The 13,084-nt window shown below is 33.4% G+C and overlaps 1 long non-coding RNA gene across 2 annotated transcripts in view; it reads left to right on the forward strand.

The window, feature by feature from the left end:
* The first annotated feature begins 2,732 nt into the window (after positions 1-2,732).
* The window catches only part of LOC143257288 (uncharacterized), a 36,801-nt gene continuing 26,449 nt past the window's right edge, over positions 2,733-13,084 (forward strand). Inside the window, exon 1 of one of the 2 annotated variants that reach the window (XR_013031766.1) lies at positions 2,733-2,941. This is a non-coding gene — a long non-coding RNA (uncharacterized LOC143257288). The remainder of the gene's footprint in view (positions 2,942-13,084) is intronic. The other variant, XR_013031767.1, reaches the window with a different exon arrangement.

The following is a 13,084-nucleotide window of genomic DNA, read 5'->3' on the forward strand; positions in this document are numbered from 1 at the left end:
GCCCAAGTGGTGGTGGTGGGTGGTGATCACTAGCTACCTTCCTTTTAGTCTCAAACTGCTAAATTAGGGATGGCTAGTGCAGATAGCTCTTTCATAGCTTTGTATAAAATTCAAGAACCAAACCCTTTTTGGGAACCATGCCATCTTATTATGAGGTGAGGCCTATACCATCCCACCAGCATTGAGAGTCATGTGTTACTCATTCGTTTCTTTTGAGAGGGCCCATGTGCCATGATGCATGGCTAGTCCATCTCTGTTATATTGAGAAAGTCAACCTAATAATCTGAGCATAGCTGGTAGTTTCATTTATATAACAACATCTAATGTATATAAAATGCAGAATGATTTGCCGACAATCATTTCCAACAATGGCTTTTATGTCATGTTGATTAGCAACAGAAGTATAATTTAATATTGCTCTTTTTTCTATGTACTGATAATATAAAATGAAACATACAAATAACAAAACTTGAAACCATTTGTTGATTTGTTTAAAGTTTTTTTTATCAAAAATGTTAGTGATATAACAAAGTACTGAAACAATTTAAGTTTAGTGTTGCACAGGGGCAGTCACTCAAGGTTGTTGGTCTTGACCTGCATAGCCCATGCTTTTCTCGGAGCCAGATTTATGATGGATGCACCAGCAGATGGTAAAACAACTAATATATCAACCAACAATGAGATCAAAGCTTGTAATTTCTGTTGTTTATGAATATAAACAAACATTAACATTCCCTTATTCCATCTCATGTTTGAATTGTTTTCTCTAAATATATATAAATATATCCATGTGTAAAGAAATAAAAGCAACAAGCACACTGAATTGAAATTCAGGTTCCTCAAGGAGTAGAATTTCTGCATATTAACAGTGTAATCCATAGGGATATTAAAAGTTTAAATATGTTAGTTTGAATGGATTAGAGCATAAAACAAGGCAAGTTTTGAAACGTAATGACTTTGCAAACTTTTCAAATTTGGTTATCAAAAAAAACAAGTTAACTACAGATGATTTCTTTTTCCAGATTACTTTAATTTGTCCATTGAAAATCAGGACCGTCTAAAACAAATAATAACACAAGTCTCTCTTTTATATATTTTTAATATTCAGCCACCGTGAAGAAATTAAGATGAAAATGGAAAAGGAAATACTTCTGTAGTTAACATGTTTTTGAATAATTTATAACTTTTACAATATTTCAGCAGTTTACACCATTTAGGTTGTAATGATTAGTATATATAGAAGCTTTTGTCTCTCTCTATACAGTCGTAACTGATCAGTTCTGTTATTCAGTGAAATTGTATTTGGCTTTAACTAGTTGGAGACAAAAGATAATTTGAAATACTGTTTCTCAGGCACCTGGATAAAACAACCATGTTAAAAAAAACATCTGCACTTACTCAACAATTTTTAAAGCTGTTGGATTTGGATATTTTTCCAGCATTCAGTGTTTACACCATGATTTTTGTTATTATAATCATTAATTTCATTCTTAAGTGAACATAAACATATATTATGAAGGTGTTGAAACCTTACATGATAGCTGTAATTTACTTGATTATATAAAAATCACATTTACTCAGAAATATAAAATATTTACAAATGCATCAGTGTGTTTCCAATTTTTATATGCAGTACAAAATGTCTACCTTTGATAAGTCAATGTATATTTATTTTTTAAAGATAATATATATCCATTCTTTATTTATCTTAAATACTTGCTGTTATATTTGATATTTCATGCTGTGGCTCTTTATTTCTTTCGTTTTTACTTTAATATCAAATTTTTAAATATTATTGAAATATAAATTGCAACAAAAATATTTTAACTAGTTGTGTAAAGCATTGAATATCTTCTCATCTTAATTTGATTTTTCTTGGTAAACTTACACTATATATTGAAACAAAATCACCTACCTGACGTAGCTATGTATTATTATGTTAATGAATATGACAATAATGTGACATAAAAACCAAGTTTTACATGTGCTTATTACCAATAATACAATCATGTATCAAGTAATGTGCTAGCCCTCTTTAATGAATAAAATTGTCATAGATTACTTGAAGGTGTGTAAGTTAGCGATGACCTGAAGATAACCTAAGAAAGTTGAAACATTGTTTTCTACTTTATTAGTGAAAATGTTTGCACATATAGCAGCCGTCTGGCGATACAAATTGTGTGTTTAGTTGGATTTTACATTCTTTTAACACCAGTAACATCAAAACAACAGTTTTTTACAAATTCTTTGTTCTGAAACCAAGCAACAAACTTGTACAAATTAGCAGACTGTAACAAATTTTCGTATGTTGACAAATTTTATTTGTGCATTTGGATTATTATTTTTATTTTACATTCAAACTTTGTAATTGAAGCAGAACACACCAAAATTAGAGTTAACTATTTGAATTTGTATTTTCATTAATTTATCTGTAACAAATGGTAATAAAATTTTATATTGTTATTAATTATAAGTCTGAATATATCAAAAAGATAGTTTTGCTACATAGTTGATTTTACAGGAGGAGAATTGACAAAAAGGATGTTATACAACTGGATAAAGTTAAAGTAGATTTAACAGTCTTAAACTTTTGCTACCAAAGTTGATACTAGCAAACTAACTACAAAACTGTGACAGTTATTAATATGCCTTAAGTTAATTTTGTAAGGCTAACTTGAAATTCTCTCCAAGTCATTTCTGTCTTCATGTTTTCTCACACGAAAACATTGTTATACTTGATTCTTTCCATCATGTAGCTGACCTTGGATTATGTGCTGTAATGACACCAGAGTGAAGTAAACAAACAACAATGGCTGGCACTTCTTGCTGAATTGGCTTCAGAAATTGTAACAATGAAGTAATATGGGACTGATCATTTGAAATTATGACTGTTGAGATGATTGAAGGTGGATCTCCTTATTTTAATTCTGATCCTCTCATGGTAAGTGTTGCCAAGCAATATTTACAGCCAAGGAGAAAGAGAAGATTGAATTTTCAGCTTTCTCCTAATTTGAATGTCTTCCCTTTTTCATTTTGTATGGTACTAGAAAATTTTGATTTAATAAATCTGAGAGAGCCTTTCACTGGACAAAATTAAAGTATTTCAAAATCAATTTCAAGATCCTTCAAGAATTTGTGTGAATTAATGCTTTGCTTTAGTTAAAAACAAAGGTTTCCATAATAATGTTTGTCATAGAAATGATCACAGCACCCAAATTCCTAAAAGTTTTATTTTTATATATTCCAAACACAATTGTTTTCTTTGGTCAAAGATGTCTTTCAGCAACTACAGGGAACAGCTTTGATGATAAAGATGAAAACAAGACTTTACACATCACTCACTCGTATAGATATGTATATAGTATTGAAGTCCCAATCCTTTATGAGGTATTTAATCTCATAGCCAAGAAAGGGAAGCTGGACATTACAAAAAAAAAATTATACTTCTCCCATCTATCTCTTAACACTTTTCCATGAAATCATAACATATGTTTAAGAGTTCAGAAGCTGTGAATCATTTGTGCAGTGTTATTTGACTGAGATATTTTGTTTTCCTTTGAACTTATTTTCCTAATGACACACACCAAAAAGCAATATTATTAAATGTAAGAATTCATTGTTGTGCTTGACTGTACTGATCTTACAGTTTGAGCACTTCATGATTTACTATTTGTTTATTTTTCTGATATTCATCATTCCCATACAATATTTTATTTTACTGGTGAAAAAAATGATATAATTCTTATATCCCTCACCATCTTTTGTGTAAATATTTGTACATTGAAAATTTTTATTCAGGATCCATCCATTTCTGTTCACTTTAGCTGATCTCTTTCTGGAACTCGTTTTCAGATACTTTAAATTTCAAAGCATTTATCATTCACAAAAGCCACCTGGGTTTTACTATATTTTGTGTATGTGCATATATAAATATATATATATATTCTGTAAATGTTTCAGTAGAAAATGCCCCTTGGTGTGAATTTTTGTACATGGTGAGGGGACCTCCCAGGGAATGTTCTGTTCTCTCTGTTTACCTCCTCTGGGATCTAAACATCCAACTGCATGTCTGCCATGCATGGTGACCCATGAAGGGGAGAAGAGGATCCTGATGGTTAAGGGGTCCAACTCCAAAATACCACTTTGGCCTTGAATTCCTGAAGACAGGCAGTATTGGGATGGCCCCCCAATATCAGTCGTGTAGTCCATTTGGGCCAGGGTCAACTGAGTGCCAGAGTAGGATGTCCTCAACAGGTGTAGTGGACATTATGTCTGATATTGGTGTTTGGTTATAGTGCTTACGAAACCCTGTCATTGCTGCAGTGACCTTGTATGGCACTGTAGTGCAACCCCTCATCGGGCTTTATGGTGGGTGGGGTCAATGGGCACCAAAATATTTTTTTTTTCATCATGAATATCCCTCAAATAAAAAAATAAACAAGCTCCTCTTTTCTTTTCATTTGGTTTTTTTTGGGAGGTTGACATCAATCCTCGAGGTAGTAATCATTTTCCTATCATATCAAGAGAGATTGTCCATGATCAGTACCTCCTGACCCGTGTGCCTCAGTGGAAGTTGGACCAAACCAACTGGCCCTCTTTCACTACTCTCTGGAACTTGCTCCTGCATTCTTGTGTAAATCATCGATAGATGATTTTGTAGCAGCAGTATCTAACTGTGTTGTCCAAGCATCTGCACAGTGTATCCCCAACCTTGGTGGAATTCTGCTTGTTCTATAACACAAAAAGCTCAGAAATGTGCGTGGAATAAATTTTGTAGATATCCCATGCTTACAAACTGCATTGCTTTTTAACAAGCCCTTGCACAGGCTTGACGAGTTAAACATCAAAGCCAGAAGGAATCTTGGATTAAATTTACCTTCTGAATTTCTTCAACCACCAGTACATTTCTGCTACCAATGAAGTATTCATCCAGATTCAGAACTTTGTATTGATGATGCTGTACTTCCTATTGTCCCTGAGGCAAAGTTCTTAGATCTTATATTTGAGTGTAAATTAAACTTTATTTCCTATATCAAGCAACTTGTGTGAAATGTATAAGAGCATAGAATATCCGCTGTGTCCTTTTTTCCACCTCTTGGGGAGCAGATCGATATTCCATGCTTAAAATTTATCATGCCCTTATCTAATCCAAACTTGACTCTGGGTCTATGGTTTATGGTTTTGCCAGAACCTCAACACTGAAAATGCTAGATTCTATCCACCATCAGGGGGCTTCAGCTTTGCTCTGGGGTCTTTCAGTACTTCTCCAGCACAAAGTTTGGATGAAGAGTCCCATGAATCCCCTCTGTATATTCACCGTTTGCAACCGTCTCTAATGTGTGCTTCCAAACTTCACTCTTTACCACATCATTGTACTTGGGGTTGTGTTTTCCATCCTCAGTGGGCCACACTTTTCGATCATAGAAAATCTGCCATTGTTCCTTTTAGCCTTCGTATTCAGGCACAGTCAGAAAAATTGGATATATTTTTTAATGGTATAGCAGTATCAACAGTTTGTCCTCTTCCACCATGGCTAATTACTATCCCCAACTGTGACCTTTCTTTGAGTCGTCTGAGAAAGGCTGGTACTCCTGAACGAAAATATCTCTCTTTATTTGCTGAACATTTTTCAAACAATCCATCCATTTCCATATATGCAGATGGTTCAAAATCAGGTACTCTGAAAGTTCTACCATGGTTTGTTACAGTTTGGTTGTTGCACACAGAATCCCCTTTACAGTTTCTGTGTTCACTGCAGAATTGTATGCCATTTCTCTTACCCTGAATCATATTGAAACAATGCAATATAGGAATTGTATGATCTATACTGATTCATTCAGCTGTCTATTGGCCCTGACATTATTGCTACTATCCTATTCTTATCAATATCCAAACAAACTGGCCCATCTGTCTCTACCATCTATCTCTTTCCAGTTTGTTTTGGATACCAAGTCATGTTGGTATTCATGAGAATGAGCTAACCAACAGAGTGGCACAGTCCATCTGCTCTGGCTCTATCACCACATCTCCTGTTCCATACATGGACTATGGTCCAGTTATTAAAACCCAACTATACACCATTTGGCAGTCAACCTGGGTGAGCAATGATATAATAAGCTTTTGCAAATCAAGCTTTCTTTAGCTCTTTGGCCATCTTGTTCCTATAAAATCAAAGGGAGGAAGTAGTTTTGGCTTTGCTATGCAGTGATCACAGCTTTTTAACTCATCACTTCCTTTTATTTGGTATTGATGCAATAATGTGTGGTCTGTGTGGCATTCAGGTCACAATTGTACATATTTTATTATTATGCCTTCATTACAACCAAGAACAAAGACACCATCTCAAGCATATTTTTTAAGGTAGGTTTGCCTTTGACATTAGCAAATGTCACAGGTGATACTGGCTGCCTCACTCATTTTCTTATATTTTTAAGAGCCATTGGTCTTTTAAACTCAATTTAAGTGTTTTATTAGACAATATACTGTTTTAGTATGATTTATTTTACACATTTTAATTTTATTTTGACCTGAACCCAGAACTGGAAAGGGCAACTTTAGGTGACTGACAGCAAGTTTGAACTTCATGCTTCAATCTTCCTGGCAGGTCTTAATTGTACATTTTTACGTATTTCTGTCTTCATTTCCATGTACCACTATCGTGTACTACATCTTGTTTGGCACAGATAGCTCAATAGCATTGTGCCAATAAACATGCAATACCTATCTACCTACCTTTAACCAGTTTGTTTGTTTTATTGGGGGGTAAGTGACTTTTATGTTTTGAAATTAGTGTGCTCATTTTATGTTTAACTGTAACTGTGTTTTTTTAAGACTTCATTTTACTCATAGTTACATATATATTACAGGTGAATGCAAGAAGCATATGTTGAAATATTTACTCTGCTTGAGACAAAATAATAACAGCAACACATCTTGTAGGTTTTTGGCCAACAATTACCTTAAGTGTCGAATGGATAAGTAATATATTTGTAATTAACTAGTTTTGTTATTTTTGTCTTGTTATCAATTAATTAAGACGTATTTTGTTCTGAAAATTTTCAAAACCACCTGTAACTAAAAGAAAATGTTCAAACATTTTTCTTTGGATCTCATTTTATTCCAATCAGTTAGCAATGATTAGTATGTCAGCCTAAGACACAAACAGAAAGCCATTACAACCAGAGTTGAAACACAAACTCAAATTTATTAACCTTTGACAACCAAATAAATCAAAAGTGAAATTTTTTAATAATTAGAATACAAAAGTTATATTTTTGTAAAACATGGTTAATTGAGTATGTGCTTTGCTAAGACTTACTGCTAACATCAAAGAAAAATATACCATAAATATCATGGTTACCATTTCAATAAATAAAGGAATTTGGAAAAATGACCAGTAGAAAAAAAAATCTAATTCAAAAATAATATTCTGTATTTACATAACTGAAAAATCAATAAAAATAATCAGTAATAACACTTAGTTTTTATTTAATCATTAGACCACAAGATTACATCTCATGTGACCAGAAATTTACATAATCTTTCCCAACATTAATAATATCTGTACCTCACCATTGGGGGGAAGCTGGTGTCACATTCGTAATACTTACATGCTCAAAATTGATGTGGTAAGTTGGAAGGTACATTAATACTTTAGTTTAACTACAATTTCAAAGCTAAACTAAGAGATAAAAGAAATGATAAATGAAGAGTGAACAAAATAAATTTACAACTTCCCAAGTGTAGGAAATATTTCTGATTGTCACCATGCAATTTAAAAATAATTTTTCTTTTTACCTTTAATCAAACATTTTGTAGACTAAACATGGTTTGAGTAACATTAACAAATAGTAATTAATATTAGTGTTAATACTTTTCATTGTTTTAATAGTGAACATAAGAATCCTAAGCTGTAAACAATACCAGGCATATGTGCAGAAAAGTACATTGTTTACTTAATGTTGTGAGGTAAACAAACAATAATCAATCAGACATGATTAAACAATGAAACTTTTCATTGTAGATGTTTTTTTATTTACTACAAGCATATTTCAATAGAACCTTGTTTCATCTTGCAAACCCAGATTTTAATTGTACAACATGAATATAGACTATATAGGTTCTCTCGAAACGAGTAATATGACAAATTATGGAACAAAAGAGATTGCATGGTACAAGTTAAATAATTGTTTTTATCATATAATATTAGGCAGTGGCTATGCATCCACAAAAAAACAACAATTGTTAATAGGTAGAGAAAATAGAAAAACAGGATGGTTCATATTTATGCTTCCGGATTTAAAATTTAACACTTAACTAATTAAATAAATACAACCATGCACTTTTCATCATCTATCTTCCAGCTAACTCAAACAGTTTTTATTGGGATCTCAGTAGACTTCTGTGTCTACACCGTCAGTAGTTCTTGGTACATAAAACTATTATTCAATATCAGTTCACATTTGCTACAACAAGGTATCTGTTATCTTGCTCTGTAATGTATGTCATAGTTACGATATGTGATATCTATAACATACCCCTATACTTCTATCCTGAACTACCACATGTAATTTTGCTGTGTTATAGCCATTGACTTGGTATTTACAAACCAAATGATACATTGAACCTTTTCTTGCACAGTTGACATTTTATAGGGTAACACAACACACTAGAGTGAAAAACGCGTGACAGTCAGAACAATACGAGTTAGGCTATATGTTAGAAACAGAATGGTTATATTTCCTTAGTTATTTAGTTATTAAATTTTGAAATATTTTGCTACTCTGTGTATTTGTGGAAATGAAACTGTAGTTACTTGTGAGCAAGTCTGTCAACCTTAAATACATTTGCTGATCAGGAAGGATTTATTTAAAAAATAGTTTTTTGATTAGTTACACCTACATACTTGGGCTAACATTCATTAATTATGCCTGCATATTAGGGCTCTACTATGGAATTATCCTGCATTTTATTGTAGTTGCAGTCTTTAAATTACTCAGTTGCTATTATTGTTACCCCAATCAAGGCAATCTACATAATATATCACAACTATAGAAGTTGATAGTGAAAGTAATTTTATTTGGTTTCAAGGTGTAATTGTTTGAAAACCATAATCTCACATGTTTTATTTTAATTTTATCTGACAAACTCATTAATAACTTAACCAAAATAACTATTGACATTAAAAAAACCAAGCAAAGAGAACCAGAGAGCTAGTTTAATGTATTTTGTTAATTTTGAAGGTAATTCTGTAACAGTGACTTAATTTTTTACTTTAAATGAGGGTTTTCTACTGACTCGATGAAAACCATTGTTCGTATCATTTGTAGATAACTGAAGTACTGTAAAAATGACAGACAGATTAATTTTGGGTGACGATTGCACCATCTCATTAGAAAGTACAGTCATGTGAAAATGTCAGGACACCCTATGAAAGCCTGTGTATTTTTGTCACATTTTTAGATGTATAGATATTTAATCTCAATTTTAACAATACTGAGAGTTTTTAGAAATATAACTAAACAATTAAAACTGAAGAAAAGACTTTTCAAGATCTTCTCTAAATGTCATGCTACAAAAATGCATATTTGAACTGAGGAAAAAGTTAGGACACCCCCACATTTATACCTGCATAAAATGATTCAACTCACACACAGGTGTATCACACCAGGTGCAAGTGATTAGAAGATCGTTACTCAACATTGTAAATGAGGCTTGCCCTATTTAAACCTTAGACATTTAGTTTGGTGTGCTCCTGACTGTTGAAGTGAGAGTGAGCACCATGATGAGAGCAAAAGAGCTGTCTGAGGTCTTCAGAAAGAAAATTATGAGTCTGGTAAGGGATTTAAAAAGATCTCAAAAGAGTTTGAAATCACCCATTCCACTGTCCAGAAAATAATGAACAAGTGGAGGGCTTTCAAAATAACTGTAAACATGCCCAGGTCTGGTCGTCCAAGCAAGTTCACCCCGAGAGCAGACTGCAAGATGCTAAAAGAGGTATCCAAACACCCTAACATGTCATAACGGGACCTACAGCAGGCTCTGGCTACTGTTGATGTGAAGGTGCATGCCTCTACAATCAGAAAGATACTACACAAGTTTAACTTGCATCGGAGGTGTGCAAGGAGGAAACCATTTCTCCATAAGAGAAACATCAAAGCCAGACTGAAGTTTGCCAGAGAGAATGTAGACAAAGGCCAGGACTTCTGGAATAATGTTCTTTGGACAGATAAGTCAAAAACTGAATTATTTGAACACTAGAACAGAGGACATGTTTGGCATAAATCAAATACAGGATTCTAGGAAAAGAACCTCATACCATCTGTGAAGCATGGAAGTGCAAGTGTCATGGTTTGGGGCTGCTTTGCTGCAGCAGGACCTCGACAGCTCACAATCATAGAATCCACCATGAATTCTACTGTGTATCAGAGAGTGCTTGAGGATCATGTGAGACCATCTGTAAGAAAATTAAAGCTGAAGTGGAACTGGACCCTGCAACACGACAATGACCCAAAACATACCAGTAAATCCACCAAGGACTGGCTGAAAACTAAGAAATGGAAAGTCCTGGAATGGTCGAGTCAAAGCCCAGATCTTAATCCTATTGAGATGCTGTAGGATGACTTGAAACAGGCTGTACATGCAAGAAACCCCTCAAACATCTCACAGCTGACAGAATTCTGCATTGAGGAGTGGGGCAAACTTTCTTCAGACCGATGTCAGAGACTTGTATATGTGGCAACAAGAAGTGTCTCATTGTAGTTATTTCAGCCTTTGGTAACACTAGCTATTAGGGGGTAGGGTGTCCTAACTTTTCCTCAGTTCAAATATGCATTATGGTAGCATGACATTTACAGGAGAACTTGAAAAGTCTTTTCTTCAGTTTTAATTGTTTAGTTACATTCCAATAAACTCTCAGTGTTGTTAAAATTGAGATTAAATATCTATATATCCAAAAATGTTACAAAATATATAGGCTTTACATAGGGTGTCCTAATTTTTTCACATGGCTGTATGTATGTTCAACATGATTTGCTTTAGGTTTTGAAATTTATGTATTTTCTTGTTCTGAATATATGAGTATTTCTGAAGAAATATCCCTTGATGTATTATTATGAAGTGTTTTTTTCATTAGTAAGAAATTAAACCTTATTTACCAAAGTATTTCATGTCATTACCTGATTTAATATGTTCTAGAGCAGAATTTATTAATGTTATAATGGTTCAAATAACTTCTGAGAGGACTTATCAAAAAACTAATGTGTGTTTATATTTCTCAAACATAAGACTTAGTTGCAGGATTTCAGTCAGAGATAAAATTATTGTATGACTGTCTAACAGGTAGTAATTGAAGACAATAATCACTCGTATGGCCTGGTGGTTAGGGTGCTTGACTTGCAACTTGCAGGAAGCAGGTTTGAATCTCCATTAACAAACATACTCGCTTTTTCAGCTGTTGTTATAATGTGGTGGTCATACCTTCTAATCATTGGAAAGATGGAAACCCAAGATGTGTGGTGCTTACTATCTTACCTCTCTCTAGTCTATCCATGCTAAATTAAGTATGGCTGGTGCAGATAGTACTTGCATATCTGTGTAAAAAATGTAAAAAACAAATTACTCAATTCATTGATTCTCATATTCACATCATACTCTTTTACTATTTCAAGAAAATATAACTATCAAACAAACATTTAATGATAGCTTACAACACTGACTACTTACTGGGTTGAGAAGTCCTTTGAATAATGGTAATTCAAAATCAAACATGATTGGCCATTCAACAAGTCTATTTTTTATTGTTTTATTTTCTGAGAGTTGTGTTATACATATGGGATGTCCTCTTGTATATTATTGACACTTGTTATCACTAATGGAGTTCTCCCAAGGTAGTTATTTGAGAAAATTCACTTGTGTGTCTATTCCTAGTGATCTTTTGAAAGTGGTTTCTACAGGAATTCAAGACGGGTTGACCTTCCACAAAACAAGTTCTATAAATTTATCAAACATGTCTTTCTCTCACCAAATTACTTACAAAGACAATCATAGTGGTTGAACTTTGGCTGGTACTAATCCTTGTGGATCATATGAACTGGATCACTCATTCATTTGAGTACAAAATGTGACCCTCACCAACACCTGTACAACAATGTACCAGTAAATTCCTGTATGACCTTAGTGATGGTTCTTAGCCTTTCTGCAGATTAATTGTGAAGTCCTGCTGATTAACTGTCCTATTAATGCATGTGCAGTGGTTCCAATGACACCTTAACTTCTCTCTCAACTGTCAGTGACAGTTGTATGTTGTCTACAGCTTTTATACTGTAATTTTGTAACTCATAAGTATTACTCAAAGATTTTAAACCCATGTTTTCTTATATATATATCCATATAAATTGTTAAGTGATTCAAAATACGTAATTGTATAGGTAACCATAGGTATTTATATTTTACTATTGCTTTGTGACAGCAGACCAAGACAATTAACAGTATTTTGTCAAGTGGTGGTGCTCCAACATCATAATGCTGAAGACACCTTACTGTTTCTTTTGTGGACTTTTTTGTTGAGAGCATAGTTCACATGATTTATATCAAGTCTCTACAGATCCTTAACATTTAACCAAATTAAAGGATAATCTTACTGTCTTCTTAATGCATAAGTATCTAGCTGTCATATTTCAGTGTTGAAGCAATTCAGAATGTAGACATTGGAAGTACCAACTGAAGTCATGTTTCTGTCCATTGGTATTTTCAATTTCCAACATAGACTTTCTTGTGGGCAAAATGAATCCCATTGTGCCAAGTACATCATTTTCTTAAGGTTGTACTTAAAAACTGTTGGAATTGAGAGTTTTTCTACATTATTCTTGATCTACTGAATAATTAGTTTCAGATGCATATCTTTTTCCTTAACGTCTTCAAAGTTGAGTGTTGCACCACGTTAGGTCAACATCATTTGTGAATATTCTAGCTTCAGCAATTTCTACTGTAACTTGGGTTTGTTGTCTTCACTCTCATGCATCTCACTTATCACAGTACTTGCACACGTTCTTTATTTATAAATGGTTTTGTGAATAATGTATCA

This window comes from Tachypleus tridentatus, chromosome 1, assembly GCF_004210375.1.
Source record: "Tachypleus tridentatus isolate NWPU-2018 chromosome 1, ASM421037v1, whole genome shotgun sequence".
Taxonomy (NCBI): domain Eukaryota; kingdom Metazoa; phylum Arthropoda; class Merostomata; order Xiphosura; family Limulidae; genus Tachypleus; species Tachypleus tridentatus.